Source organism: Fundulus heteroclitus, unplaced genomic scaffold (genome assembly GCF_011125445.2).
Source record: "Fundulus heteroclitus isolate FHET01 unplaced genomic scaffold, MU-UCD_Fhet_4.1 scaffold_87, whole genome shotgun sequence".
NCBI classification, from domain to species: domain Eukaryota; kingdom Metazoa; phylum Chordata; class Actinopteri; order Cyprinodontiformes; family Fundulidae; genus Fundulus; species Fundulus heteroclitus.
This window is the reverse complement of record NW_023397329.1, coordinates 977,189-1,001,730: the sequence shown is the minus strand read 5'-3', so window position 1 is coordinate 1,001,730 and position 24,542 is coordinate 977,189. Positions and strand designations below refer to the sequence as shown.

Genomic DNA, 24,542 nt, shown 5'->3' with positions numbered 1-24,542 from the left:
GTTAAAGCCAGGATTAGGCTGGAGTTTCACTTCCACAGAGCCACGCAGAACATGGAGGATTTTATGCAGTTGTGGGGTTTTAAAAAGATTTTATGTGAAGTGTCTGAAAGAGGAGAACTTGAATTTAACAAGCTCCTTATTTAAGAATTTTATGTAAATGACACCTGTTTTTAACTAAATTGTTTAATTGTTTGGCCTTTTGTAATTAAAGTTTTGTTAAAAGTCAAAAGTCTTCTTCTTCTTCTTCCTCTTCTGTTTTACGGTGGTTGGCAAGCTACTACCGGAGGAGCATTACCACCTACTATTGGAATGGAGTGTGTGAATCGGGACGTGCAGCAGCCTGGGATGACGCGGTCTGCTCATGCGCTCTTCGTTATCAGCTAACCGGGATAAAAAAAACAAACAGTCTGAGACCTACTCGGGAACTGGTCCGCAGTTAGCGCGGTCCGGTTATGTTTAGCGCGGCCCGGTTCAGTCTGCTGACCATTTACACACAAGAGTTATCTCGGTTACCGAGCTCGGACTGGTCTCGGCTCAGTTAAAAAAGTGTAGTGTAAACAGGCCTAATGACTTTAGACCCGTCGCTCTGACCTCTGTGGTTAAGAAGTCCTTTGAGCACCTTGTGCTTTCACACCTTAAAGAAATCCCAGATCCCCTGATGGACCCTCTACATTTTGCCTACAGAGCCAACAGGTCTGCAGATGACGCTGTCAACCTGGCCCTTCAACACATCCTCCAGCACCTGGACTCTGCAGGAATCTACGCCAGGATCCTGTTTGTGGATATCAGCTCTGCCTTCAATACAATCATCCCAGCTCTGCTTCAGGAGAAGCTCTCCCAGCTGAATGTGCCCGACTCCACCTGCAGGTGGATCACAGACTTCCTGCCTGACAGGAAGCAGCACGTGAAGCTGGGAAAACATGACTCTGACTCACAGCTCATCAGCACTGGTTCCCCCCAGGGCTGTGTTCTTTCTCCTCTGCTCTTCTCCTTGTACACCAAAAGCTGCACCTCCAGTCATCAGTCTGTCAAGCTCCTGAAGTTTGCGGACGACACCACTCTCATCAGACTTATCTCTGATGGTGACGAGTCTGCCTATAGGTGGGAGGCTGACCATCTAGTGACCTGGTGCAAGGAGAACAACCTGGAGCTCAACGCTGTAAAAACAGTGGAGATGGTTGTGGACTTCAGGAAGAACTCAGCCCCAGCTACCCCCATCACCCTCTGTGACTCAAACATCGACACTGTGGAGTCTTTCCGCTTCCTGGGAACTATCATCTCCCAGGACCTAATGTGGGAGCTGAACATCAACTCCCTCACCAAAAAAGCCCAGCAGAGGATGTACTTCCTGCGGCAGCTGAAGAAATTCAACCTGCCAAGGACAATGATGGTGCAGTTCTACTCCTCCATCATTGAGTCCATCCTCACCTCCTCCATCACCATCTGGTACGCTGGTGCCACCGCTATGTACAAGGGCAGACTGCAGCGTGTCATCGGGACAGCAGAGAAGGTGATTGGCTGCAATCTTCCATCTCTCTAGGACCTGTACACCTCCAGGACTCTGAGGCGTGCAGGGAAGATTGTGGCTGATCCCTCGCACCCCAGTCATAGACTATTTCAGACACTTCCCTCTGACAGGAGGCTGCGGTCCATCAGGACCAAAACCTCACGCCACAAGAACAGCTTTTTCCCATCTGCTACCAGCCTTATGAACAAGGCCAAGAGCCGACTGTGACACTGGACACTTTCTCTCCCCCCCGTTCAGGTCTACAAGCTTCTGTGTTACATTAACGCATAGTTTACTGAGTGTATATAACTTCTGTATATATATCCATTTTATTCAATTTCATTTTATTTTATTGTATTCTTATTTTGTCTGCACCATCAACACCAAGTCAAATTCCTTGTATGTGCAGACCTACTTGCCGATTAAACTTGATTCTGATCTCATGAGCATAGTTGTTACTCCGCTACAGATACACCACCTCAATGCATTTGTGGCGATATCTGTAGATCTTAACCAGGCCTCTATATCTCCCATACAATGTTTACTGGTTTGTCTTCTACTCTATCAGAGAAAACAACATTTTGGATTTGTTTTGTACCAATCACTAGGACACATACACCTCTTTTGCAACACCTGTTCTAGGCAAGGCAGATCACAATCTTGTTCTTTTATGCACAGTGTAAAACTTACACTGTGTAAAAACACGTAATAAAGAGAACTGCAAGAAAAATGTCATATTAAGCTGAACAAGCCCTGCAAGTATATCTTGAGGCCATACAGTAGAGTAGGATGGGGCCACATGAAGGGTTTGGGTTTTGATTAAGAAAGTCATCCAAATCCATTGACATTTTAGATCGTAAAATGTAACTTCATAATTACTTTGTGTAGCAACTAGTTACTTTGATAGTGCAGTAACTCAATTATTTTTGGGACAGGTAACTAGTTACTATTACTATAACCTTTTTAAGAGACTAGCTCAACACTGCCCACAAGTAACAGCTTCGAGAAATCCTGGATTATCAGTGCCTTGAAAGAGCTGCTAAATAACTGCTACAAAGAGCGTTTAGAAAAGATGACAGGGTATTTTATGAGGCATATACAAAAGTAGCTTGAGATAAAGATTTTAGAAAACAAAAAGGCAAAAAGGAAGAAGCCAAGGAGCAAACTGCTGCAGAAAAATATATGAGATGTTCTGTTACTGATGAAGAAGATCATAGGCCAGAAGCAAAGGGAAGATCAGGTTGATCGTCATGAAGTTATATTTGAAGATGAGATCATACACCTGCTTCAACAAATCCACTGCTATCTTGAAAAAAACTGACAGCACTTAGAGGGTCATGTTCTTTGATTTTTCCAGTGTATTTTACGCAATACAGCCCAAGAACTGATTATGTTAAGTGGATGCACCAGAAGAGTGCAGAGTATTGAGCACAGAGAACTGGGTGACAACTTTGTGGCATGCTTTGCGAAGAATGATCTAATCTTAAACATGAACATTACATTTCATTGAGCCTTATTTTTCAATAAGGCTTATTTCTCTTCTTTGGCTGCTGGTTCAATATTGCACAAAGAGCAGTTATTCTTATGTCGTTGGAAAGAGTCTGGAAAAGGAAGTCTAGGCTTTCATTGTGATTGTGTGGTGTAGACTGTGTTGCACTGATGTTTCTCTGTGTTTTACCAGGTATAGGTTTAGTGTCTTTTTTCTTCATTCATTTAGCTGCTTAGTGTTAAAATTGGGTCTTGTTTACATAGAAAATGTTGTTTCTATCATTCAAACAAGCTTCTCCCCCTTAAATGGATATTCAATATGCATATACTAGGTATCTGTTATGGCCTGGCAACTTATCCAGGCTGGACATGGCCTCTTGCCCATTGACCGCTGGATAAAGGCACCAGCCCTCCCTGCAAGACCCTGCACGGAATAGCAGGTAGAGCTAATATATGAATGGATGACTATATTGAGAACTGTTTAGCATGTGTTTGAAATGATTTTTCTAGCTGATGTGCTCCTGACGTCAGTACCTGTCCGGTTCCCACTTGCAATAGGACAATGCCCGTCAGTATCTTGGTCAGTGAACACCATTGCAGAAACATTGAAAATATAGTCAATTTTGGCATTGTAGAAATATTGTTCTAGTATCTTCTCGCTTTTCAGCTCTGCTTCATCTTTCTCCTTTCTGATCTTTCCCGCTGCTTGCACAAGAAGCACACTGCATTTCCGGGATCTTCTCTTTGATGAGATGGTTGTGTACATCCTTTCAATCTCATATGTTCCCACTCCAACAATCACCTCCTCACCATAGATAGCAACATTATCCCTTTTCCACAGTAATTTGTAACTGTCCTGTCCCTTTCTCTTCATGTCTCACTGGTTTGGTTTTAGTTGTTTCTGCTGTGTTTTTAGCAGTTTTGTTGACCATATATTTCATTATAAATCACCACTACTGAAGCATGTACCAGGCCAGAAGTTTTGTGTGTTGTTACATTCCTCTTTCACTCACAGTCAAATAAGACATTCTTCAAAATACGTCAATATACACTGCTCTTAGTCCTCCACACAGCTGACCCGGGTTCAACTCCGACCTGTGGACCTTTGCCGCACAACTTTTCTCTTTCTCAGCCCCCTTTCCTGTCAGCCTTCTTTCATTAAAGACCATTTGTACCACAAAAACATGACAAGAAAATTCACATTTATTTCTGTAAAGTGCTCAATTGATTGAAACGGGAGGTTCTGAAAAGAAAGTGGCTTACAAGCAATTTTACTAACAGAAGAGGTGTATAGGAAATAAAACTTGTGTTAAACTTGAAGCATTTGTGATGTGTTTGTTAATACTATCTGGGAACTACAGCGGGAAAGATGCTAAAATTACAAAGTGCACTCAACCCATTTAGAATCAAATTTTAGGATAAAAAAATAACTTTTTAAAAAGTGAGCGTCTGCAAAACTAAGTTAAAACTGCAATATTTGACTTTTGTCTTTTCTACAGCAAAGTGACATTTTCTAAAACAAATAAGTTTATATCACCAAACAAACTCTTTCTATCTCCCTATAAACGTAACCAAATTACACAGAACTATTTACTTTTAGCAGGTCACCTTCTTAGCTGTTTGCACTCCAACCCCGTTGCCATTGGCAAACCCTTGGTATGTCACCTCTCTCTCTCTCTCTCTCTCTCTCTAGTGCGCATGTGTGAGCGTCTGCTGCATGTGTGGGGTAAAAGGAGAACGAGTGTGAGGTTTTCTGAAGGCTTGAACATCACTTTTTACAGTGGGTTTTCACTTGTTTCGCACTTTAACACATTTCGGTTTTCACTGGTGTTTAGTGTCTTTTCCGGCAGCACCAAGCTTTTTAGCTTGGTGCGATGGCTGGAAAACGTTATGGTGCTGAAGGCTTTAGGAGCCTGTCATGTCGACATGGTATAAAAATACCGGTTGGCGTGGATTTTTCAGTTGAGGAGTGTGGTTTGGCTGTTGGGGAACTTGCTGGGTGTGAAAGTGTGAAGGCAGCGTCCAGGATGAACAATGCAGTAGTTACGTTTTTGGACTCGATTGACAAGGTGAACAGCGTAGTTGAGAGGGGGATTGTTTTGAGAAATACGCAAACTACGGTTTTTCGGACAGGTGTTTATGATTCTCAAAAATGATATAGAGGAACTGAGCGTAGTGATGAAATTTAAGGTTGACGGCTTTGATTACACTATTTTTGCGACAACGGAAACTATGAGGTGTTTTGGATGTAACCAGGAGGGCCATTCAGTTCGTAATTGCCCTGTAAATATTCAAAAAGAGAACGTTCGGGTTAATGAAAATCCAGAGCCAGGGACATCAGCGGATAGTGTGAATGGAGCCACATTGGGGGTAACTGGGGAGGGAGCTCAGGTGGCTGACGCGGGGGAAGGAGGTTCAGCGGCTGATGCTGGGGAAGGAGCTCAAGAAATTAACGCTGGGGAAGGAGTTTCAACAGGAGAACAAAAGCAGTCAGATGTTTCGGAATGTGACAAGGAGGATGCCATTACTTATGTTGAACAGAGTGAAGAGAGTCAAGCGACTACACAAGAAGGATTACAAGAAGAAATGGATGTTGGTGAATTAGTTCATAGTGACAGGAATCTGATTAGGGATGATGAAAGTGTTTTTAAAGTACCAAACACTAAAAGAAAATCTAAAGAACCTAAAGGGGTAAAACCTAAAAAGACTCAGTGGAAAGAAAGTGATTCAGAGGCTCTATCTGATTCTGATAGTGACAGAGAATCTTCTGATTCCTCTATTCCTGATGGCCAGAGTACTAATGGATACAGTCTAGAACAGATTAAGAGTTTTTTGGAAGTGACAAAAGGAAAAAGGGATGTAGTTATAGATGATTTTTTTCCAAATAAAAAATAATTTGTTGACTCAGTTAAATGGTTAATGAGACAAAGGACATCTGATGGGCTAAGGGATACTGAAGTTTATAGACTTCGAAAACTGGTGCAAAAGATCAGAGCTCGTTTTAAGTGAGGTACATGAAAGCTAAAAACCAGCTGATAAGACGCTGTATTGTTTTTTTTCTTTGGATTTTTTTTGTGTGATTATGAGTAGATATAAAATATCATCTTTGAACCTTAACGGGGCAAGGGATATACAAAAAAAGGGCTGTTTTTTAAACTCTTAAAATCTAAATGCATTGATATAGCTTTTGCTCAAGAAACTCATAGCAATGTTGATAATGAGGTTGATTGGAAGAAAGAATGGGATGGGAATCTTGTTCTGAGTCATAAAACTTTGCTAAGTGCAGGAGTAGGAATTTTCTTCCAGTTTCTATTGAAATTGAAGATGTTGTAGCTGGAAGATTGTTAAAGGTTATTGTTAAGTATGAAAATATAAAGTTAATTTTACTGAATGTATATGCTCCTGTGAATTCAAGTGAATGTTGTGTTTTCTTAGAAAAGTTAGCAAATACACTATTAAATTGTGGGTCAACAGATTATTTAATTTTAGGTGGTGATTTTAATTGTACAATAGATGATTTAGATAGGAATCATTTAGAACCACATATACATTCAAGGAGAATATTGAAACGTATCATTGAAACTTATGATTTGGCGTATGTGTGGTGTTTTAAAAATGGAAAGATAAGGCAATATTCATGGGCTCATTGTAAAGAGAATTATATTACTTTGGCAAGATTAGATAGGTTTTATTGTTTTGGGCATCATTTACAAATATTTAGATCATGCACTTTGTGTCCAGTGGGCTTTTCTGATCATAGTATGATCATAGGGAGTGTGTTTATGAATAATTTAAGACCTAAAAGTGCATATTGGCATTTCAATACTGTTTTGTTAAATGATGGTTGTTTTAAAAAAGGATTTTCTTTTTTTTGGAAACAGTGGAGACTAATGAAATGTCAGTTTTCATCTGTACAGCAGTGGTGGGATATTGGTAAAATTAAAATTCAGCAGTTTTGTAATCAATACACTTACAATGTTACAAGAGAAATGGTAAAATCTATTGAAGAATTAGAGACTGAAATTGTGAATATTCAGAGTTGTTGTGAGTCCACAGGAAATCAAAGCCATTTTCAGGCACTCAAACGAAAAAAAGCGGCATTGACTGATCTGCTTGGGCTCAGAGCACAGGGAGCTTTGGTACGTTCACGTTTTCAAAGTGTCTCTGAAATGGATGCTCCCTCAAAATTCTTCTTCAGTTTGGAGAAGAAAAATTGACAAAATCGTCTCATTCATTGCATTCGTTCTGAAGATGGAAAAGAGTTGACAGATTCCATTGAACTGAGGAAAAGAGCTGTGGATTTTTTTTCAAAGTTATACGCAAGTGAGTTTAAACAAGATTCTGTGACAACAAAAGAGTTTCTTGATGACTTCCCAAGGGTGTCGGACCAAAACAATGTCTTTTTGGAGCATGCTCTAACGTTAGAAGAACTGCAGGTGGCACTGTTGAGCATGGAAAATGGCAAAGCTCCAGGAATAGATGGCTTACCTGTGGAGTTTTATAAATTGTGTTGGCCTGTATTAGCTGAAGATCTATTGGAAGTCCTCAGTAATAGTGTGGCAAGGGGAATGTTACCCCTTAGCTCTCGTAGAGCTGTGCTCACTCTTATTCCTAAGAAAGGGGATCTTTATGAAATAAGGAATTGGAGACCTGTCAGTTTACTGTGTACCGATTATAAGATTTTCTCAAAGGTTCTGGCATGCAGATTGAGGAAAGTGATTGATCAAGTTATACATATTGATCAGTCTTATTGTATCCCTGGCAGATCAATAAGAGATAACATAACATTAATTCGAGATTATTTGGACGTCTCTAATTTATTGGGTTTAAACTTCGGTCTGATTTCTATTGACCAAGAAAAGGCATTTGATCGAGTGGAGCACCAGTATTTATGGAATAGTTTGAGAGCTTTTGGTTTCTCCTCTGGATTCATTGCTATGACTAAAACCCTTTATTGCGACATTGAAAGTGTATTGAAAGTCAATGGTGGTTTAAGTGCACCTTTTAATGTAAAGAGAGATATTCGCCAGGGCTGTGCAATGTCAGGAATGTTGTATTCATTGAGCATTGAATCTTTGTTATGTTGAATCAGAAAAAAGTTGCAGGGTGTAAGGTTAAATTAAGTTTCTTTACCTTTTCAACTTTCTGCATATGCAGATGATATTGTTGTGGCAATCACTAAAGAGTCAGATGCCGTTACTTTAATAGAAATTATTGAGAGTTTTGGTAAAATTTCTTCATGCAAAGTTAATTGGAGTAAGAGTAAAGCTTTGTCAATTGGTAAGTGGACAAAACAAGAAACTAAATTACCTGATGAATTAAAGTGGTCAAAAAATGGTTTTAAATATGTGGGTGTTTATTTAGGGGATTGAATAGAGGGAATGAAAAATTGGGAGGGTTTTGTTGAACTGATGGAAGGTAGATTAAAGAAATGGCACTGGCTTTTGCCACGATGTTCTTATAGAGGTCGTACACTAATTATTAATAATCTGGTTGCTTCAACTTTGTGGCATCGCTTATCTGTTCTTGAACCCCCGCCAGGTCTTCTGGTAAAATTACAGACTATTATTTTAAATTTCTTTTGGGACAGATTACATTGTGTGCCTCAGAGTGTTTTGTTTTTACCAAAGGAAGAAGGAGGGCAAGGTTTGATTCATTTAGATAGTAGGAGAGCAGCCTTTAGACTACAGTTCTTACCGAGTTTTCTGTATGGTGATCAAAATGTTTTGTGGAGACAAGTTACGGAATGGTTTTTTTCCATAGTTGGTAATTTAGGTTATGGTAAAATTTTGTTTATTGTTGACTTTTCAAAATATAGTGTAAAGTGGTTGTCATCTTTTTATGTGTATTAAAATCATGGAACCTTATGGAAACGAAGAGAGTTGGAACATCCACATCGTTAAATTGGTTGTTACTCGAACCTGTCCTCAAGGGATCTCGTTTGGGTTCAGCTTGGGACAATATGGCTATGATTTCTGAACTGATGATGAAAAGGGGAGTGGTTACATTGAAACATCTGCTTAAACTTGTTGGAACAGGGATGGATAATGTCGTTTCTTTGGCTCGAGGATTGGAGATTAACTCTTTAAGAACTGTAGGCATTATGCTGGCAACATTTAAGCGGATATTATCAGAAGACGACAAAAGACTCATAAAAGGATATTTTGATGGACTTTTAACTCCTGATAAAGCAGATCCTTTTGTTAAGCTGTGTTTTAAACCACAATTGGAAGATCTTGAACGTCCTGGACCTTTTTTGGAGGAAGAAAAACATAAATGGACATGTTTGGATTCTGTGAATGGAAAGATAATATATATGAAATGTGTAAAGGCTTTGAACAAGGTAAAATTAAAAAATTAAAAAGATACTCCTTGGAGAGATTTTTTTAAAGTTGATTTTGAGGTGAAACCGGTATGGGGATTACTTTATAAACCACCATTGACTAAAAATGTTGGTAATTTACAATGGAGAATTTTGCATGGTATTATTGCGGTTAATGCTTTTGTTTCTATTATTAATCCTGCTGTTTCAGATAAATGTCCTTTTTGTTTATCAAGATAAACTATCTTTCATTGTTTTGTTCAATGTTTTAGAATAATGGATTTATTTACATTATTAAGAGACATTTGGAAATCATTTGGAGAATGTTTTACAGAACAGTCTTTTATTTTTGTTTTTTTATATGGCAAGAGAAAGAAGAAAATTGGACGGTTTTTAAATTTTTTTCTCGGTCAAGCAAAGTTTGGAATATATTTGAGTAGGAAATTTAAGATTAATAACGAACAGAATACTGATTGTGTAATACTATTTAAGAGTATGGTTAGAGCAAGAGTGATGCTAGAATATAAATATTATTTAAAAGTAAATTAACTAAATATTTTTCAGAATATTTGGGATTATGAAGGTGTTTTATTTACTTTTAATAATTCCGAACTTTCATTTATGAATATGTTAATTTGACAATATGTTGAATGTTCCAAATGTATCACCACTGAGTGAATAAATGAGTTTTTAAAAATCAAAATCAATCTCTCAATCTCTCTCTCTCTCTCTCTCTCTCTCTCTCTCCCTCTCTCTCCCTCTCTCCCTCCCTCCCTCCCTCCCCTTGGGCAGTAGCAGCTGATGGCTGTCCTAAATGACATTAAAAGTAGGTTCTTGTGAACTTCGATAATTATGATAAATGTGTGTGATTATGATGAATTGTTCCCCTCCATTGTACTAATAGTGTAATTAGCAACAATAATCAAAGGCTTGTGATACTGAAGTAAGGCAACACTGTGGACAATTAGACCATTGGGAGCTAATAAAATTATAGCATTTTTCATGAGGATGGGCTTAATGTCACTCCCCAAAAGGACTTTGTAAAATATTTTTTCTCCACTTTTTCATCTAATGATAACGGTAAAATTACAGCTGGTACTGTATTGTACTTCAAGTCAAAAACTCACAAGACTGTTTCATCCTATCCTGCCCAGCCGAGAAGCTTCCAGAGGACTGCTGGCTATAAAACAAAATGGTCATCCTGTCACCAGCTACAGTGAGTCCAAGAAGTATTTGATCCCTTGCTGATTTTCTTCGTTTGCCCACTAATAAATATATGATAATTCTGCACGTTTAATGCTAGATGTATTCTAACATGGAGAGACAGAATATCACAAAGAAAATCCTAAAAAAAAATCTAAGGAATATATATTAAATAATTTGTATTTCATTGAGGGAAATAAGTATTTGATCCCTCTAGCCAAACACAGTCAATACTTAGTGACAAAGCCTTTGTTAGCAAGTAAAGCAGTGAGACGTTTGTTGTAGTTAACCACAAGTTTAGCACACACACCAGGGGGAATTTTAGCCCACTCTTCTTTGCAGATCCTCTCTAAATCAGGAAGGTTGGTGGGCTGTCGCTTGGCAACTCTGACCTTCAGCTCCCTCCATAGATTCTCAATCGGATTGAGGTCCGGAGACTGGCTGGGCCACTCCATGATCTTCATGTGATGTTTCTTGAGCCAATCCTTTGTTGCCTTTGCTGTGTGTTTCGGATCATTATCATGTTGGAAGACACAACCACGTCCCATTTTCAGCTTCCTGGCAGAGGGGAGGAGGTTGTCCCTCAGGATTGTACGGTACAGTGCTCCATCCATCTTCCCAGTGATGCGGTGAAGTAGCCCTGTACCCTTGGCAGAGAAACACCCCCAAAACATTATGCCTCCACCTCCATGCTTGACGGTGGGCACAGTGTTGTTGGGGTCATAGGCAGCATTTTTCTTCCTCCACACATGGCGGGTAGAGTTGAGGCCAAAAGGTTCAATTTTGGTCTCGTCTGACCACAGAACCTTCTCCCAATAACTTGGTTCATCTTTCAGGTGATCATTGGCATACTTAAGGCGCACCTCCACATGTGCCTTCTTGAGCAGGGGTACCTTTCGGGCACTGCAGGATGTTAGTCCATTGTTGTGCAAAGTGTTGCCAATTGTTTCCTTGCACACTGTGGTCCCAGCTCCTTCAGGTCATTTACCAACTCCTGACGAGTGGTTGCAGGATTATTTCTGACCGTTCTCAGGAGCATTGTCACCCCACGAGATGAAATCTTCTTTGGAGCACCAGGCCGAGGTCTGTTGATGGTCATGTTATACTCTTTAAATTTTCTAACAATTGCACCAATAGTTGTTACTTTCACATCCAACCTTGCTAATCTTTTTGTAGCCCATTCCAGCTTTGTGGAGGTCAACAATCCTGACTCTGAGGTCCTGAGACAGCTCTTTGGTCTTACCCATGTTGGAGACTTGAAATCTGTCAGATTGTACACAAGTGAGTAGTGAGAACAGGTGGCTTCAGTTCAGGTAACAAGCTGATTGGGAGTGTCTAACTGCTCTGTGAAAGGCAGAACTCCTAATGCATACTGAGGGATCAAATACTTATTTCCCTCAATGAAATACAAATTAATTCCTTAGATTTTTTTTCAGGATTTTCTTTGTGATATTCTGTCTCTCCATGTTAGAATCAGTGTTGTAGTACTCGAGTCCGAGACTCGAACTCGAGTCCGAGTCATTAGCTAAATTTAGAGACTCGTGACTTGACTTGGACTTGAGCACTGATGACTCGAACTTGGACTCGGACTCCTACATTCAGATCATTCTGACTCGGAAATTGAGAAAAAGACTCGACTTTTTTATATCATTAGGCTATAATTTTAATATGTCATTAGAATATTATTTGGTGTATGATTTTAATATCTAAATGTCGTACCGCGCACGTGACGTCACCATCTCATGAGCAACGCCCCTTGCCGCTAATGTAGGGCAAACAGTGTGAGAGCGCACGTAGCAACCAGCCATTACACATGCAACAGATACGATATGACCGACTTTACAGCTGTTAAACTTTCACAAGAGGATGTCCAGGCGCCCATTTTACTGGTAGAACTGTGGAACAACATACCAACGTTCAGCTCAAACGATGGATTGAGTGTCGAGAGCTCGGAAAGACGGGCCGAGTTGATAGGAAGGTAAGTCGTTGTTTTTCTCCTGCTCGGCATTCATGCCGTCCTCGGCCGTTTTTTTTCTGTTTGTAGTCACCGTCCAGGAATCGGTATAAATTTTCCGACCCGCCGAACAATTTAGTCCGGTCTGGTGGCCATGCATTATCATTATCCAACGGCTGTATCTCCTCACTGCATCGACCGATCTGCACAAGATTTGTTGCGAGTAATGGGGGAACGCTGCCGAACGCGTTTGTGGGAATCGCCCGGTGGACGAGCGAGGAAAATGCGTGACAGCATCTGCGGTGGCGGGCGGTGCGCGAACCCCGCCCGCCGGCGGGCACCGCGTCGGTGCGCGAACACCGCCCGCCGGCCGGCCGGCCGGAGCCGCAGTGGTGGCCAATAGGCCGGAGCGTGCTTGGCTGCGAGGGCCGATCGACGCCCCTTGCGGCTTTAACATCCTTCATATGCGGCCTATCAGCGTACCTCGAGTCGCTGTTGCGCGTTCCATAACAACAATGTTTAAAAACCATGGTTAGGAGACGTCTTAGACTTAGAAAAAGCAGTAGTTTTACCGAGTAAAACAAAGGGTAACTACAGCGAAAGAGTTATTAGTGCAATGGAATGTTACTGCTTCATGTCATACATCACACGTCAATAGTGACTCGACTCGGACTTGACTCGGATGAGTAGTGGACTCGACTCGGACTCGACTCGGATTTTTTTTTTAATGACTTGGACTTGACTCGGACTTGAACACTGGTGACTCGAACCTGGACTCGGACTCGAGGCATAGTGACTTGACTACAACACTGGTTAGAATACATCTACCATTAAACGTGCAGAATGATCACATCTTTATTAGTGGGCAAACGAAGAAAATCAGCAAGGGATCAAATACTTCTTGGACTCACTGTATATTTCCACACTCTAGCTGCTGACAGCTACTGGAATGATGAGGGTCTCATGGATGCATTTATGCAAGGGTTGGTAAACACAATTAAAGATCAACTGGCTACCAGAGACCTGCCTGTTTCGCTTCAAGAATTGGAGGATGTTGCAACCAATATAGACCTGAGACTATGTGAACACAGGAGAGAAAAGGGTTTCTGTGCTGCCAAGGAGGTAAAAAGACATGTTCTGCCTGTTCCCACGGTTTCTTATCTCTGCAGCTATTCTCAGGAGGAGTCTGGATATCTGGAGGAACCCATGCAACTGGGTCACAGTAGGCTCTCTCAAGAGCAAAAAGCAGATGTGCTTCAACTTGGATGTAAAAGAGATAGGAAATTTAAGTGTCCATTAAAAGAGCAGAAGACCAGGGGCTTCTCCTGAGCCATTGCAGCACTGATTAATAAGTGGGAAATGCTATGTCTATTGTGTCTGTCTGTATATATTATCTGTGTACATCCTGAGCTGGTGTCTGTCTAAAAAATAAATATAGGTTCTTAAGTATTGATTCCTAATGTCCGCTTGATATATTAAACAATTATTTTTGTTCTTTGACAATGTATTTTGGGAAAAACTGGTTAGTTTTAAACTAAGAACATCATGTGTTATTTTGATATAACTTGTTTTAAGTTGTTGTGAGAACCTATGACAATGTGTTGTGGGAAAGACTGATTCTGTATTCCTTATTTTTTGCTTATATTTGCCGTATTCTGAGTTTGCAATATTATTTTGCTTCGCACACTGCTGAGATGCTGGGAACGGTTTCTGTTTTGGAAACATGTTTTGGAAAGCAGGGCAGCTGTGGAGGGAGAAACGGCCACTCTCGCTCCACATCTGACTCTTTGTTTACAAGTATATAAAAGGGGAGACTGCCCTCAGTCCGGCGAAGTCTACCGTGGGTCCGAGTTGGACGCCCGGCCGCGTAGATTGTGCTCTTACCGGGCTGACCGGCTTCCCAGTTCTGTGCCATGGTAAGGGGTGGAACAGCACGCTTGTCTGAAAGCAATGTTGCTTTAAGTGCTTGCTACTTTGCGTGTGTGAAGAGCTTGCTGTTTTGTGTTGCTGTATTCTGTGGGGGATAATAAATATGGGCACTATTATCCTAATAGAAATAGTGTTTAAGTGTTTATTTGTGTGTCGCTGATATCTTCCGAATCTGAATAAAAATGTCATAAAACACTGCTTCATCTTCATCTGTGCCTGGGTCCTTCCATCATATGAAAATATGACACTGTAAATTTTGGATGCATTACATGGAATGGAAAAAAGGTAGGACATATTTATCTAAAGAACCGTTCTAAACTCAAGGTCAACAACTTTGTTCTCTTAGGAATTGTAAGGATATCCTTGGATCAGTGGTGGAGACAGCCTGACTGGGAGCCACAGGGCACACTTAGATAGCACTAACACAAAGATTGGCACATATCTGTCAGATAGCACCCTGGTGGTGACACATTTTCCCTACTGATGACACAGTCAGGAAGCGTACAGCCCTTGCGTGGGTGTGTACCTAGATCTCTATATAATGTATATGCGATGAGCAGACGGCGCGTCTTGCCGATCAAGAGCCCATCAGCGCTGGTGTAATTGTAACCATTTTCTCTGACCTTGTGGGAATTAAAATAATAGAAATATACTTTACTGTTTCGAGAGTCTTACGTCTCCAGTATAGTTAAGTGGCGGTCGTCTGAAGGGTAAAACGGACCGGGACCACTGGGGTGTTTCACCGCCACCAGGGTGCGGTAGCGCAAACAAACTGGTGTTTCCACCCGGACCCAAAGGACGACGTACCAACTTCCGTTTTTTCGGTCAGGACGCCATTCCGGAAGAAAAATACAACGTGCGGCCGCACAGAAAAGGTAAGGAGATTTCATTCATCTCCTAGTGTCTTTTTCTTCCTGGAGGGCCGACTTTCTGTATTCCTAAAGGCAGAGAAAGGGTTGAGGATAATTGTTTGCAAACGTGTCGATAAGAACTTGGGATTTGCGTGCGGTCACAGAGGTGAGAGTCCGGGAACCCTTGGCCAGGGTTCCGAAAATACTGTGCACCTTGAGAATTTAGGGTTTAAAAGGTCCCCTTGTTAGGCACAGAGGAAAATACGGGTTCCTCTGTGTTTAGCATAAAAGCAGCCATTCTGACAGACACGCCATTACGCGTGGCTTTTAAAAGATCAAAAAGCCGTTGGATTTTTGGTTTCGATAGTTCCAGAAGTTCTCTTAAAGAACTTTAAAAGCAGCTAATCCAATTATATGTGCCTATAGAACGCGTAAGAGTTGGATTTTTGGTTTCAATGGCTCCAATAAAGTTCTCTTAAAGAACTTTAAAAGCAGCTAATCCAAAGATATTTGAAAAAGGTAAGTTAAAGGGTACCTACAGAGCGCATAAGAGTTGGATTTTTGGTTTCAATGGTTCCAAAAAAGTTCTCTTAAAGAATTTTAAAAGCAGCCAATCCAAAGGTATTTGAAAAAAGTACGTACAGAGTTAACTAAAGCTTGGCCAGAAAGTGTGTGGGTGTGTGTGTGTGTGTGTGTGTGAGACACGTTACTATCTTTGAGCCGTGGAAGTGAAGGGTAGGGGCGCACCTGTTCAGGTGACCTTCTCATCCTGAGTACACTGGCTCATTGAGATTGCCGTGCAAAAACACTATAATAAGGCACATAGGAACATAATAAGTTTTGGTGTCTGAGGGATAAAAAAAAATAAGCTCTCATTGGACCGGGGACAGGACGCTGTCCCAGCAGGTTGGCCAAAACGTGTGATTGCTGGAATGGCTGAGGATTCAGTAGCAAATGAGCTCCAGGGGTGTTCTTTGAGAACACTGCTGGAGACAGGAAAAGGGAGCATAGTGGCAAGCTTCCCACACAAAGATGCTGAACATCATCTGAAACAATTTGAGGAGTGGTGCGAAAAGATGAGGGGCGACGGGGTTTTTGGTGACTTTGAGGGGCCCCCACCAGAAGCTCCGACGCGAACTCACTATTTAAATGTTTTAAAAAATAGGTTAGTCCAGGCACAAGAAAAAACTGCTGGTGCTAGTGTTTTTGCTCGAGAGAAATGTCAAAAAGAGGAAATCAAAATGCCAGACTTGATAAAACTAACTAAACTTTACTTCAGCGCATGCTTTTCAGGATACGACCAACAACAACAACAGGGCATTCAACTACGGGGGGTGGAGGACCCACCGTCCTTCATGAAAAAGGGTAAGCACGAGCCTCCCTGTTTTGATACACACATGTCTGCCAAGGGTGCTGTTGATACAATGCAATCTGGATTGTTGTACCAAGCTGAGCATGTTGTGACTCCATCGGCCCCTACTGTGCAAATGCCTATCGTAGAACTACGCGGGGGACAGATAAACTGTGATATAAAACCGACGTATGAAGAAAAGAGGTTAGATAAACGCAAACAGGACCTGCTGCGGGACACGATAGAACAAGCGGTAAGAAACGTCCTAAAAACCACGGTATCAGATGACACAGATGACATAGAAACTGACGGGACGCACTGTAGCAAACGTACATACAAGGCAGATAAAAGCGATAGTGCAACACAAGAGGAGCTGATAGAAATAGAGAGAAAAAAGTTGGAGCTACAGTTGCAACTACAAAAACTAGATGTCGAAAGCAAACGAATAAAACAAACAGGGGAAAAAAAAAGGGGGTTAAAGGAGGAAGAACAGGTAAGTGTATCGCAGCAGATAAGATCAGACACACTGCTCGACTTTGGTGAAGCAGCTGAGCAAGAGACTAACATGGCGTGTAGAATACAGGAATGCTCAGAATTGATTGACCAACTACTTGTGCCCACAGAAGGAGACCACACGCAGAAACCAGAACAAGGTAAGGGGGAAGGGTATAAAATGTACCCTGCAAACGCCCTACTGCAGAAAAGGGCAGCCTACTCCCAGCCACTGGATGCATCGGGTCCCAGATACGTCCTGCGTTCAGGTAAGGAAGCGGGTCCCACGAAATCGGCTGCAAGCCACAAGCTTCAGATGCCATTGGTCCAAACCTATAATGCTGCAGGTCAGGTACAGACAGTCACATATAACCCTTTCTCATGTGCTGATGCCGTGCAAATGAAGGCAATGCTGCCCGATCCTAGGAAAGGGGGAAATGTTTGGATAATGGAGTTCGTGAAGCTCTTTACCGGACATGTGTTAGCTATTGGGGATGCAAGAAATGGTCTATCAGCTTACTTGGAACCACATGAACTACACGCCATCGAGGAATGTGCCAAAACCAGCAACCTAGGAGCAGCTGCCCCGTTGGCTCCGGTGGCGAATCGCCTATGGGACATGCTGAGGACGTTTTACCCGGTAAGAACAGATTCTAACCTCTTAAATAACACCACACGCCTTACAGGAGAGGCAGCTGAAGCATATGTAGACAGAATACTGAAGGTATGGGAAGAACAAACAGGATCTTATCCGTTATCAAGTACGCTGCAAAAATTGTTTAAGCAGGCCATGATAAAGGGCCAGACAGGAACTGTTAAAGAAGAAATGGAGAGGCTGGTTGCGGGTGAAGTTATGGCATTAGATCAGTGGATGGCCACCTTGATACATCACCTGGAGAGGGCGGATAAAGGTGAGAAGCAAAGTAATAATGAGATAAAAAAACTTCAGCAACAGCTCCTAAGTGAACAGCTATGGGAACAAAAAGAAAGGAACAATGACAAGAGGAAGGAAATTAAGGCGGGGAAAACACACATGGTTAGTGATTCCAAACCCCTAGGGCAGCAGGATGAGCTCTCTCCCACAGATGTCTCATATCAGATGTATCAGAGGGCTCAGCGGGGACAAATGCCTGGAAATGGTACACAGCGGTACAGAAATAACAGAAGGGGGACGAGCAGACACCCCCAAGATTGGCGAGACGATGAGGTGTGCTGGAAGTGTGGCCAGCCAGGACATTATGAAAGAGGATGCACTAACCATCGACGGAATCCCCAGCAGCAGCAGAAACCAAGGTACTCGTACCATGACAGGCGAGCACCCCAGAATCCACCCCCACAGCAGTCATACGGACACCAGGCACCCAATAGCGATCAGATGCCACAGTACTGAAGGTGCCGGGGTTCCATTACAGAAGTAGGCTTAGAGGAGTTTCCTGCCCCAATTTTTGACATCTTTATTCAGGGTGAAAGTTACCCTTTTATGCTTGACACTGGGGCACGTTACAGCACTGTAAATTTTGATCTCCCAACCTCGAGCAGATTCACTGAAGTGATGGGATTTTCCGGTAACAGCCAGACATGTTATTTTTCAAAACCAGTTGAATGTGTGCTCCCTTTTGATGACTCTGACATGGTGTTTTTGCATGAGTTTCTGATTGAAAAACAATGCCCTATAAACTTGCTGGCTCGTGATTTGATTGCAGCTCTAAGGGCCGCAGTGGTTTGCTCCTTCTCATACACTGATGTGATTTTCCCAAATGGCAGGATTGTTAGAACTCAGAACTCCAACATAAATCAAATGAACCAGACTCCGTGTATTGAAGAACAAAATGCTTTTGTGTGGTGGGGAAATGTGCTGCATTGTACTGACAATTCTTTGTCGGATGTTGCAGAACGCTGGGACGGTTGGATAACTTCTCTCCGCCCCTACTCTACCCCAGCAGATCCCCTACATGTTACGCTGAACTATCTGAGATCGCCAGAACAGGTGTTTGACATCGACAAATATCAGGATGCATGGGAAATGACCATGAAGCTGCTACAGGACACGTACAGCTCTGATGAATTATTGCTGTGGGTGAGTTGGTGCAACATTTTCATAGGACCACAAGGGGTCGCCGCTGCAGCTAAACTACCTGAGGAGTTGCAGATGCTGTATCAGCTAGCTCCAGACATGCATCCCCACTTCACCTTAAAGGTCGCAAACGGGGAACAGGCAAAAAACCTGGGGCCCATGGTGAAAAAAGCAGTCGAAGCGACAGATTGGCAGAAGGTGGAGGGCAGTCCTCACATGGAATACAGCCCAAATTGCAACACCTACAAACTCATTTATGAGGGGAAGGTATGTGTGAAGTTGGAGAGAGTGAAAAGGAGCAGAAGTCACGGAAGGGAAAACACAGATTCTGAAATTGCATTGCAGCTTTTGAAATCTGTTCCAGACACTGTTTGGTCCAGAGGACCATTTGATGTTGGCCTGTGCTGTGATGTTTCACCCATCCATTTACAGATGGCCACGGCTGAGGTTGTGAACCAACCGCAGTACCCGCTTTCGCCTGAGAAGGTTGACGGCATCAGAGGTACTATCTCCGGTTTGTTGTCGTCTGGTGTCTTGGTTCCCTGTGACTCTCCCTACAACACTCCGATCACACCTGTTGCGAAGCATGGTAAACAAACCTATCGCTTGGTGCATGACCTGAGGAAGATAAACTCTGGATTAAAATCGACTCATTATGATACGCCCAACCCCTACACAATGCTTTCAAACCTTGAGCGGGACTTCAAATGGTTCACTGTTATGGATCTCTCTAACGCTTTTTTCTGTGTTCCGATCCATCCAGACTGCCAGAAGCTGTTTGCTTTTACCTTTGAGGGTCAGCAGTATACCTATACCAGGCTGCCGCAGGGTTTGACGGACAGCCCCTCGCTTTTCAATCATGTGTTGCAGAGGCTGATGCAGGATTTTGACCATCCCTTGCTGGATAGGTGCAGCATCCTGCAGTACGTGGATGACATCCTTTTGGCAGGCCCCACGGAACAAGAGGTCAGTCAGCTGAGTGCAGATTTTTTGACCTGGTTAAACTCTAAAGGGTTCAAGGTCTCCAAGGAGAAGATGCAGTGCTGTCGTGCCAGGGTCGTTTTTCTGGGGAGAATTATCACAGCAGCAGGAGTGGGGATCACAGACAGTCACAAGCAGAGCATCCTTGCCCACCCAAAACCACACACGGTACGTGAAATGATGTCCTTTTTGGGCTTAGCAAACTACAGCAAGAACTATGTTCCGGACTTCACTGCACTTGTAGCTCCCATGCGCAAACTTCTCACAGAGGCAGGGCACGGTCATCTGAAAGCACCATTAGTGTGGACAAGTGAGGCAGAGCAGGCACTTGTTCTTTTAAAACAACACCTGAATGAGGCTGCGGAACTAGCATCCCCTGATCTAACGAAAATGTTTGAGCTAGATGTGAAGGAAGAAAATGGTTTTGTTTCATCAGTTTTGTGGCAACCTGGTACTATGGGCAGGAGAGTGTTGTGTTACTATAGTACGAAGCTGGAACCAGTGGAGATGGGACATCCAACATGCACCAGGGCTCTGTGTGCAATCGCTAAAGCGTTAAAAGGAACATCCTACGTCACTCGTGGTCGAGATGTCAGGGTTCACACTAATCACACTGTAGCAAGCTACATTTCGAGCAGCAGATTCACACTAGGAAGGCAGCGAACGGGCAAGCTCCAGGACATCCTACTCCAACCCAATGTTTTCTACATAGGGACCGAATCTAACATGGCAGCTCCCACATCGGACCACTCACCCCACGTTTGCGAAGCTCTGGTGAGAGATGAAATGAATGTCTTCCCTTCTGTTTTAACAGAACCCATTCCAGGTGTCATTGACATTTTTACAGATGGTCACAGCCACGCTACCCCAACAGGGGGGATCGTGGCCTCCTATGCTGTTATCTGCAATGCTGTCGATCTCAACCTTTTTTCAAGGGGCACATGGCACACCGTGGAAGCTAAGGTCATCCCGCCTCCGGCGTCGGCCCAGCTAGCAGAAATAATCGCTGTGATCCGCGCTTGCGAACTGCATGAAGGTAAAAAATTAAACATCTACACTGATTCGGCCTACGCAGTTAGAACAGTCCATGTCGACCTAAAACACTGGTTGAGAACTGATTTTTTAACCACAGCCGGTAAACCTGTCAAACACATTGATCACATGCTGCGCTTGAAAGAAGCCTTGACGAAACCTGAATGCGTGGCGGTCATTAAATGCGCGGGTCATCAATCGGGGGCCTCAAAGATAGTAATGGGGAATAACGCTGCTGATGCGGCCGCAAAAGCAGTAGCTGTTTATAAAAGAACTGTAAAAGCAAAAGCACAGATGGTTCAGTCCCCCGTTGTTGCGCGAGACACGGGGCTGGTGGAAGTCATTGACATGCAAAAAGCTGCAGCACCCCAGGAAAAACAGGCATGGGTTGAAAAAGGGGCAAAACAGGATGAACAGACGGGTGTATGGAGGTCACATAATGGGAGACTTGTGGCCTCCTCTGCACTTCTGTTGCTTCTTTGTGAAGAAGCGCACCACAGGGGCCACCAGTCCAGTGAAAAAATGCTAAGGCTAATTAGCCAAAAGTGGTGGCACCCTTTCATCAAAGATGTTTGTAAATATTTTGTAAATACTTGCTCCATTTGCTGCCATTACAACCCAAAACGAACATTGAAAGTTGGAATGGGAGCATTTCCTGTTCCCAGCAAACCTTGGCAGGAGGTTGTTATTGATTTTGTGGACATGGGAAAAGACAAAAGGGTGAAAGGATGTAGATATTTGCTTGTTTGTGTTGATACTTTCACCAGGTGGGTTGAAGCCACGCCCACCAAAACAGAATCTGCACGAGAGGTCATTAATTGGCTAATTAATGACCTGATCCCACGTTATGGTGTTCCACTCAGCATCCGTTCGGATAACGGAACACACTTCACCTCAGACTCCTTAAAACAAGTAGAGGAGTACTTTGGGATCAAACAGAAGTTTGGCTCAGCCTATCATCCGGCCTCACAGGGGCTTGTGGAGAGAACAAATCGCACAATCAAAGAGCAGTTGGCTAAAGTTTGTGCTGATACTGGGATGACATGGCTGACTGCGCTGCCATTGGTGATGTTCTCAATTAGATCATCACCCACTGATCGCATGGGGCTGTCTCCCCATGAACTTTTGACAGGAAGGACAATGCCCTGTCCTTTCACTTCTTCTCTCCAACAGGGCTGTGAACCCAGTTTGGAGCTACAACAGGAGGAGCTAACGCATTATGTCCAACAATTGCAGTCTGCTGTGAAGTTTTTGTCTCACAACACACAGGAAGCCCTGACTGGAGAACCAAAGGGAGAGACTCCGGAGCAGATTGCCCCTGGGGAGTGGATATACAGAAAAGTGTTCCACAGAACGTGGAAAGACCCCAGGTGGATTGGACCCTTTAAGGTGGTAAGCTCAACCACTTACAGTCTGAAGGTTTGGCTCGACGAAGCTGAAACCAAGGTAAGCAGATCTTGGCACAAATCACACTGCAGAAAGGGCACACCTTCCACAGAGAGGAACCTCAGAGAAATCAGAAAGCACCTGAGGGATATTGGAGAAAACATTGAGGAGTAAGAATGTTGCTGTGTTGCAGCAAAGTATCGGGGGGAGGACAGTCTAGTTTGATTTTATTTTTCTTTGTTTCTAGTTTAATCTATGCTGAACAAACTCATTTTGATACCACAACCTCCCGCATGAACGATTCTAGATCGTTTGTGCACAGGGCCAAGCGCGATGCGCCGGTCTGGAAAAGATCGTCGGATCCCTGCATCAAATATTACGGTGGCTTAGAGTTAAACTATACTCTGGGTAGCTCAGTAACTTTCCAATTCGATCTCTGTGACGTCATTGACTGTGGGGGGGACCCTACAACTTGGAGGGGTTATGACGTTTACATGTGTCACTTCCTGTATGGCGCACCTGTTGGGGGCACATGGTGTCCCCGATGGAGTTATGTGGGCTGGAACACTGGCCCAGGGGGGTATGTAGCACCACAATCAGGTGACTTGAAAGAACTACAGGAAAAGAAAATTGGGCTGATGAGGGGGCAACTGACCACGACCTCCATGGGGGGGGAAGACATGGGGTTAAATCCATTGCTACTGAGTGTGACGGACCTTAGGAAGAACGTGTATTACTGCGGCAAACACCAGCTCAATAACTGTCAGAAACAGGGGGATAAAGGGTTTTACCTTATTTTGGGGGTGGAAGCCACAGGCGTAGATACTAAAGGGCTCATACGTTTTAATCTGTTGGGCTCACAACACCCTAACTATCAAGCTAAGGACCCAGTACAGACAGCCCGTGTGCGGGCTTTTGATAGCACTAAGATTTCATACTCACAACAGCTGCAATTAGCTACAGGGTACTCCCAGAAAAACACCTGGCTCCTGTTGATTCAGGACGCGGCGCACAAAGCCCAGAAGGGAAATTGCATTGTATGTGCACAGGCCAGACCAAATCTGATTCTTACTGAAACCGCTTTCGAATACACAACCAATGGTTCCAGCCCAGCGACAAATTCAAGTGATATCAACTGCCTACTTCAGGTTATGTCCAATGATAATCTGAACTCGAGATGTGCTGGATGGGATGCCATTTTTCCAGTGGCCCCGCAAAACACTACGCCTCCCATCTTCCAACCGACAATGTTAACGAAGGTGACTTGCTTTAATAATGGGAACGCTGCAGACGGGCACTTTAGAGTAGGTCGTCTGTCACCTAAATACTGTGTGATCACTTACGACCTGACAGGGGTTAGAACTGCTGGACAGTTACTGGTGAACAGGGCTGACGTGTGGTGGTATTGCGGTGGTGACACCTTGCGGGGTTGGCTGCCTGTGAATTGGAGGGGCCGATGTGCTTTAGTTTCCCTGCTGTCACCTATCCAGGTCGTGTCCGAAGCGGACTGGTCAGCATCCTTGGAGGATGTTACCCGTAACCATGTCAGGAGACGATCTGTAGATCTGTTTAAAGATTCACCTGTGTGGATTGATGCAATCGGGATCCCGCGTGGGGTGCCCGATGAGTATAAATTGGCCAATCAGGTTGCAGCGGGGTTTGAATCTATATTTATATGGATCACCCCAAACAAAAATGTTGATCGAATTAATTATATACATTATAATGTACAAAGGCTTTCGAACCTTACTCGAGATGGGTTTGAGGCAGTTCATGGACAGCTTTCTGCCACATCCTTAGTCGCCTATCAAAATAGATTGGCTTTGGACATGGTCCTGGCAAAGGTGGGAGGGGCGTGTAGTATAATCGGCGATGCATGTTGTTCTTTTATCCCAAATAACACAGCTCCTGATGGATCCCTAACAAAAGCAATAAGAGGCCTGCAGTCTTTGTCAAAGGAGCTAAACGCTGA

General features: G+C 43.2%; 1 protein-coding gene across 7 annotated transcripts in view; it reads right to left on the bottom strand.

Moving 5' to 3' along the window:
• The window catches only part of LOC105919040 (neuronal PAS domain-containing protein 3), a 1,017,839-nt gene that overhangs the window by 86,395 nt on the left and 906,902 nt on the right, over positions 1–24,542 (bottom strand). The gene's annotated exons all lie outside the window — the stretch shown is intronic.